This window comes from Tamandua tetradactyla, chromosome 13 (assembly GCF_023851605.1).
Source record: "Tamandua tetradactyla isolate mTamTet1 chromosome 13, mTamTet1.pri, whole genome shotgun sequence".
NCBI lineage: Eukaryota > Metazoa > Chordata > Mammalia > Pilosa > Myrmecophagidae > Tamandua > Tamandua tetradactyla.
Genome location: NC_135339.1, coordinates 37,313,877 through 37,321,514, shown reverse-complemented (window position 1 = coordinate 37,321,514; position 7,638 = coordinate 37,313,877). Strand labels below are relative to the sequence as shown.

General features: G+C 40.2%; 1 long non-coding RNA gene across 2 annotated transcripts in view; it reads left to right on the top strand.

Annotated features, from left to right (window-relative positions):
* Window positions 1-7,638, top strand: part of LOC143653876 (uncharacterized) — a 104,020-nt gene continuing 96,382 nt past the window's right edge. For both annotated transcript variants that reach the window (XR_013161584.1, XR_013161583.1), the window contains exon 1: window positions 1-263. This is a non-coding gene — a long non-coding RNA (uncharacterized LOC143653876). The remainder of the gene's footprint in view (window positions 264-7,638) is intronic.

Genomic DNA, 7,638 nt, shown 5'->3' with positions numbered 1-7,638 from the left:
GTTTCCTCCTGTGAATTCTAGCATCTCATAGCTGACGAGCCGTTGTGCTCTCCTGGGTTCTGGGCTCGGAACAGTGGTGAGTCAATACAGAAATGGATGCCTGAGAGAATAAACACACCGGGGCCGATACTGAAAGACATGGCACATCCCCTGCGGTGCGGGGGGAGAACTGCCTGCCCTCCGGCCACTGAGTCTGTTTCTACACGAAGGTTCCTGAGGTGGAGGTGGAAGCTCAGCTGTGGACACCTCCGAGCCCAGGGGAGGTAATGTGCACAACTCTGGTCTCCTGAAAGCCCGGTTTTTATTTAAAAATAATAATAATAAATTTTAATAATGAAGAGAATGTATTGAGCTCCTACCAGGTTCTAATGCAGTGCTAAGAATAAAATTCAAAGGGCTTATTGTGGCCTACGAATGAGTTGTTTTGACCTTCAAGAAAGTTTGGACAGCATTTATTCTTTCAACAAGGATGTGTTGCCAAAAGTTAGTTTAAGTGCTATGGAGAGTATATGAGTCAGGCTAAAATGGGTTAGAGTACCTTTGTACAGAGGATAGTGGCACCTTGTGAGGTGAAAGTGGTATGGAAGTTCAAATATGTGTAGAAGGATGAGTGGCCAAGGGGTGAACAGTGCAGACTTTTAACCCATGTCTCTCAACAACCAATTTGTAGGAAAGTCAGCAGAGGAACATTTGAACTTCAAAATGTCTACAAAATCAGCAAAGGCAAACTAACCTGGAAGCTTTACAAGTCAAGTGTTCTGAGATTTTTCAGGGGTAGTTGGAGACTAGAGGATTATAGGAGACTTGTATTAGTTAACTATTTGCTAAAACAAATGTCATAAACCTGTTAATTTAACAACAGGAATTTACCGACTCATGATTATGAGGCTAGAAGTTCAAAAATCGAGGGGTTGGCAAGGCAGTACCTTCTCCCCAAACGCTGGCATTCTGGGGCTAGTTACTGGGGATTCTTTGTTCTTGATTTTCCGTCACATGGTAGTGCACATAGTGGTGTCTTCTGTTTTCTCTTCCCTGGCCTTTTGACTTTCAGCTTGTGTCTACTTCCCATGGCTTTTTTTTTCCTCTGTGGCCCTCTCTATAAAGTCTCCCTAACTAGGATTAAGACCTATCCTGATTCAGTTGACAACGCTTAATTAAAAATAACCTCCTTGCATTCACACCCACAGGAATGGATTAAGATTAAGAACATGTTTTTCTGGGATACATAATTCAATCCCCAACAAGACTTAAAAGACCTACCAAGTCTTTTTCTCCTTTTCTTTTTTTAAATGGGCAAGACTGAACTATAAATACTTAGGGATCCACAACACGGGTGGTAAATTCATAAAGAAATGCAAGGAAGAGAAGACTGTAAATGTCAGGACAGTGGTTACTTTGGGAGGGAAGGAGGGAGCTGTGACTGGAACCAGGCCCATGGAAGGGTTTCTGTGGTAGTTGACACGGTCCTAGGTCTTAATTGTGGTAATTACAAGTGTGTTTGCCTTCTAATAATATAATAAACTATGCCACAGTTTTAAGTTGATTTTTGTGTCTTTATATTATTTTATAAAATAAGAAAAAGGAAGAAGCGTTAAAAAAAAAAAAAAAGTCATTCTGGCCCCTGTGTAGAAAATGAGTTGTAGGAGGACAAGAGTAGGAGCAAGGAGATCAATTAAGAAGACAGAATGAAAGTGCTGATGAGTAATACTGGGGGCTTGGCCCAGCGTGGTAGTGGTAGAAATGGTGAGAATTGATGGGTAGAGAATAGGATTTGCTCATAAATTGGGGGTGGGGAGATGGTAGAGTGGAAAGAAGAGGAATCATAAATGATTCCTGGCCTTTCGATAAAAGGTGCTGTCATTTACTGAGACAGAGAAGAATGTAGAGAGGAATGTGTTTTGGGTTCAAGAATCAAGAATTCCATTTTGGATGTATCAAGTTTGATGTACCTTTGAGACATCTCTCTGGCAATGACAAATAGGTAGGTGTTTAGTTTGTTAAAGATGCCAGAAAGCAGTATACCAGAAATGGAACAGCTTTTAAAAAGGAAATTTAATAAGTTACAAGTTTACAGTTCTAAAGTCATAGATATGTACTAGCTATGGCATCAGAGAAAGGTACTTTGGCTCAAGAAAGAGTGATCTGGGAAGGCACGTGGCTGGCGTCTGCTAGTCTTTGTTTCCGGTGTTGTTACTTCCAGCTTCTGATGCTAGTTGTTTCCTCTCTAAGTGTCTGTGGGCATTCATTAGCTGCTCTAGGACACAACTGTGGGTTTCATTTCTTAGCTTAGCATCTACTGGGGCCAGAGATCAGCAGCTGCAATTAGAATCACCACCTAGTTTTCTTTTCTTCGAGTTCTGGCTATTTTGGTGAGTCCTTGATCCGCACCCGGGCTATTTCTGTCCCAATCTTCAATTGTCTGCATCGGCTCTGTCATTTCTAAGGTTTCTCCAAATTGTTTCCCTTTTTAAAGACTCTAGTTAACTAACCAAAACGCACCTTGAATGGTTGGAGTCACATCTTCATCTAATCAAAAGGTCACACCCACACTAAAGCTGTGGTATATACATACGATGGAATATTACGCAGCTGTAAGAAAGAATAAAGTCATGAAGCATGTAATAATGTGGATGAACCTTGAGGACATTGTGCTGAGTGAAATTAGCCAGGAATAAAAGGATAAATACTGTCTGTTCTAACTAATATGAACTAACATTAATGAATGAACTTTGAGAGTTGAAATTAAGAACACAGGTTATTAAGAGATAGAAATAGGGTAGAGTTTGGGCATTTGGTGCTGAAGGAATACAGATTGTGTAACAGGACTGATTGTAAAAATTCAGAAATGGCTAGCACAGTACTACCTTGTTGTAGCACAATATAAGTGCACTGAATGAAGCTGAATGTATGATTGAGGGAGAAGGGCTGGGGGCACGTATGAAACCAGAAAGAAGGATGGAGGATAAAGAGTGAGACGGTATAACTTAGCAATGCCTAGAGTGGACAATGATGGTGATTAAATGTACAAATGAAAAAATGTTTTTGTGTGAGAGAGAACAATTGAATGTCAACATTGCAAAGTATTGAAAATGGATGGTATAGGGGAAAAAGTACAGTTAATGCAAGCTAGAGTCTGTAGTCAACAGTAGCATTGTAATAGCTTCCACTGGATGTAACAAAGGCATTCTGCCAAGACTAAATGTCAGCAGATGGAGGCCATGGGGGAGGGGTATGGATTCTTTGTGGAAGAAAAGGAAATGTCTTCATATAGAGTATGGTGGCAAAGGCATGACTGTTTACTTAGATTGGCTTGTATGATGTGTGAGTAAAACTGTTTAAAAATGAACAGAGAGAAACAAGTACTAGAGAAAATACAGATAAAAAGAGATACCTATTCACTGTCAGTAGGGAAACTGAGAGGTGCATCCCCTTGGAGGGCAGTGTGGTGGTTCACAGGAAACTAGAGGTGGGGTTGCCATATGATCCTGAAACACTGTTGCTCAGTGTATACCTGGAGGAACTAAGTGTGGGGACACAGATGGACATTTGCACACTGGTGTCTATGGTGGCAGTGTTCGCAATCCACAATGGATAGAGGTGACCTAAAGGTATAACCACTGAGGAATGGAAGGGGGAGCTATGTTGTATACAAACAATGGACTACTGAGTGGCCACAAGAAGGAATGAAATTGTGAGGGATGCAACCAGGTGAATAAAACTTAAGTACTATATGATGAATGAATTGTCAGAAAAAAAAACACAAATATTATCACGCCTCACTTATAGAGACTGTGCTGGTTTGAAAGAATGTATGTCCCCTAGAAAAGCCATGTTTTAATCTAAATCCCATTTCATAAAGGCAGAATAATTCCTATTCAAATACTGTATGTTTGTAACTGTAATCAGATCATCTTCCTGGAGATGTGATTTAGTCAAGAGTGGTTGTTAAGCTGGATTAGGTGATGACATGTCTCCACCCATTGAGGTGGGTCTTGATAAGTTTCTAGAGTTCTATAAAAGAGGAAGTATTTTGGAGAATCAAAGTGATTTAGAGAGAGCAGAGCAGAATGACATAGCCACGAGAAGCAGAGTCTACCAGGCAGCGACCTTTGGAGATGAAGAACGAATATGCCTCCTGAGGAGCTTCATGAAACAGGAAGCCAGAAGAAGAAGCTAGCAGACGACAGCGTGTTCAGCATGTGCCCTTCCAGATGAGAGAGAAACCCTGACCGTGTTTACCATGTGCCTTTCCAGATGAGAGAGAAACTCTGACTGTGTTTGCCATGTGCCCTTCCACTTGAGAGAGAAACCCTGAACTTCATTGGCCTTCTTGAACCAAGGTATCTTTCCCTGGATGCCTTTGATTGGACATTTCTATAGACTTGTTGTAATTGGGACATTTTCTCAGCCTTGGAACTGTAAACTTGTAACTTATTAAATTCCCCTTTTTAAAAGTCATTATGTTTTTGCTATATTGCATTCTGGCAGCTAGCAAACTAGAACAGAGACTAACTATAATATAAAAACTTGGTGAACTGAAGTGGAAAGCATGGGCTATCAGGTTGTGGCCTATTGTAAAGGGTCCTAGATTGTAAACTCTTATAGCAGTCATGTATTTTCAGGAGTCATAACTGTTATTTCTAATTTCTGAGATATTGAGTTGTTTGTATATACCTGGTCATTTTCAGAAACTTCGGGTATTTATGTGACACCTGAGACTCAGAGTTAGACCTCTGAAGCTATGAAAGTCCACAGTACCCCATAAAGGAACTATTTAAATAGTTGAAAAAGGGATCAGACTTTGACTAGAGATATGAAGGAAGCTGATCTGGATAGGACTAAGGTAAATCAGAATACAGGGTAAGGGATGATATGGTTCATATTTTAAAACCTCAAATTCTGTGTGAGACCAAAAGGATAATAGAGATTTATTTAGTACAAAATTTATATATTGGGTAGTACATTTCCTAATTTAACTTGTACGGCCAGTTTAGTTGAACACCATGGGCACATGGAATCTGGTATAGGGTGTGAGATTTTGTTTGTTTGTCCATGTAGTACGATGCCCTGATATATCCCAGAGTAATTTGGGCAGAGAATAAAAAAGTATTTGCAAAGTCTCCTTGGGGCACCAGAAAGAAAGGAGGAAATATTGAATTTGGATAATTTCTAATATTCTTGCAAGCAGTGGGACAACCAAATCAGTAGGCCAAGCCCTTGATCTTGGGGTTCGCCCCTATGAAACTTATTCCTGCAATGGATAGGCTAAGCCTACTGTCATGGTCAGCTTCATGCATCAGCTTGGCCAAGTGGTGGTACTGTTTGTCTGGTTGGGCAAGTGCTAGCCTGTCTGTTGCAATAAAGACATTTCATAGAATTAGATCATGATCACGTCAGCTGCATCCACAGCTGATCAGCCAAGGGGAGTGTCTTCTGCAATGAGTGATGCTCAGTCTAATCACTGGAAGCCTTTTAAGGAGGATTCAGAAGAGACAGGCTCTCTTCTTGCTTTGGCCAGCAAGCCTCTCCTGTGGAGTTCATCCAGACCCTCCATCAGAATCATTGGTTTCACAGCCTGCCCTGCGGATTTTGGACTCTGCATTCCTGCGGTCACATGAGACACTTTTATAAATTTTATATTTGTGAGTGTTCCTTGTTGATTCTATTTCTCTAGAGAACCCTAACTAATACATCTACTTAAAATTAGCCCTAAGAGTCACCCCCAGAGAACCTCTTTTTTTGCTCAGATGTGGTCTCTCTCTCTCTCTCTCAGCCAACTCAGCAGGTGAACTCACTACCCTCCCTGCTGCATACTCCCAGGGGTGTAAATCTCCCTGGCATTGTGGGACAGGACTCCCAGGATGATCCAGGACCCAGCATCTGGGACCTTCTTGACCAAAAGGGGAAAGAAAAAAATTCAGACAAAATAAAGTTTCAGTGGCTGAGAGATTTCACAGTGTTGAGAGGTTATCCTGGAGGTTATTCTTATGCATTATATAGATATCCTTTTTCTGTTTATGTTGTATTGGAGTGGCTGGAGGGAAGTACCTGAAACTGTTGAGCTGTGTTCCAGTAGCCTTGATTCTTGAAGATGGTTTTATAAAGGTAAGACTTTTCCAGTGAAAAAAAAAAAAAAAGGTCGTATCCACACTTGCGTGCATCACATGCCCATGGAGATAAACTAATCATTTTTTTTTTTTACCCTATAATATTGAATCAGAATTAAAAGAAACTGCTGCCCCCTAGATTGGATCAGGATTTAAACATGGCTTTTCTGGGGCATATAATAAATTCAATCCAGCCCAGCAGGTAAACTTGTAAGTCAGGGATCTAACCATTTTGTAGATGAGTAAAATACTTTTTATGTTGCTGTTCATCAATTTTCCAATCTCTATAGCATTTATAATTCTTCACGAATATTTGAGAAAGGTGTAATATAAGTATCTAAATACCTTTTATTTTAAAAGTATTTTTTTTTTTAAAAAGTATTTTTGTCATCCATCTCCAGACTTGTTCCCTGTAACTCTACCTGCAATCATTTGCCTATGGCTACCAGTAATAGGAAGTAGATTAGCATAAATATATGTGTCAGGGTGGGAGATGGGTGGTATATGGATTGTCTTCTACTCTTCAGGTTTTTTGCTTGCACTGGCTATAAAATTTCCCTGGGTTGCAGAGCAGGGATTGGAAAAAGCAACTAGATTATCATATTGTGTGCAGTCCTTTCATTCACTTCACTCCAGGGTTCCTATTTTGGCCCAAAGAAGACAAGTTCTCTCCTTTCCTCTTTGCTGCTGATCTCAAAGTTTTAGCCCAGTTTTCTTTCCCTTTTTCAATTGCTAACATAACTCTGTGTTCCCATGAAGACAAGCCATTGGCCCTTTGGATTTAAAGGGATTTTTTTTTTTTTTACCACTAATTACGGATGAAAACAAAAACAAAACACACGCAAAAAACAAACAAAAAAAAACCCACTAACCAACAAACCAAAATACTAAGAAACCAAAACTGAGAAATTATAAAACTTTCAAACGCTTCTATTCATAGTCTCTCTAAGCGAAACATAGGAAACCCTCAAGGCTTCAGCCTTCAGTTTTATTCTTCTTTACCATCACCTTGCCTCCACTGTGATAGGTTGAATTATGTACCAATATTTGGCATGTTCTTAATCTTAATCCACGTACCTGTGGGTCTGAATCCATCATAAATAGGACCTTTTGAAGATGCTATTTTTAGTTAAGATATGGCAAACTGAATCAGGGTGAGTATTAATCTGGATTACTGGAAGCCTTATAAGAAGAAGGACACAGGGAGAAGCAAAAAGTCAGAACCCAGAAGAGAAAGGAGAAGACATTACCATGTGATGGGAAAGCCAAGGAACTCCAAGGGTTGACAGCAGCCAACGCCAGAATACTGGTCTTTGGGGAGAAAATAAGCCTTGCCAATATCTAGAGTTTGGACTTCTGGCCTCAAAACCAATACATTCCCGTTTTTTTAAACCCATTGTGTAGTATTTGTCATAGCAGCACGGCAAACTTAAAGTACCCACCACTACTTCCCACATACTTTTTCCTTAATGGCCACTTGTCCCCACTGCAGACCACAAAGATTTTATCCTTCATGGGTAAGAGCACATTA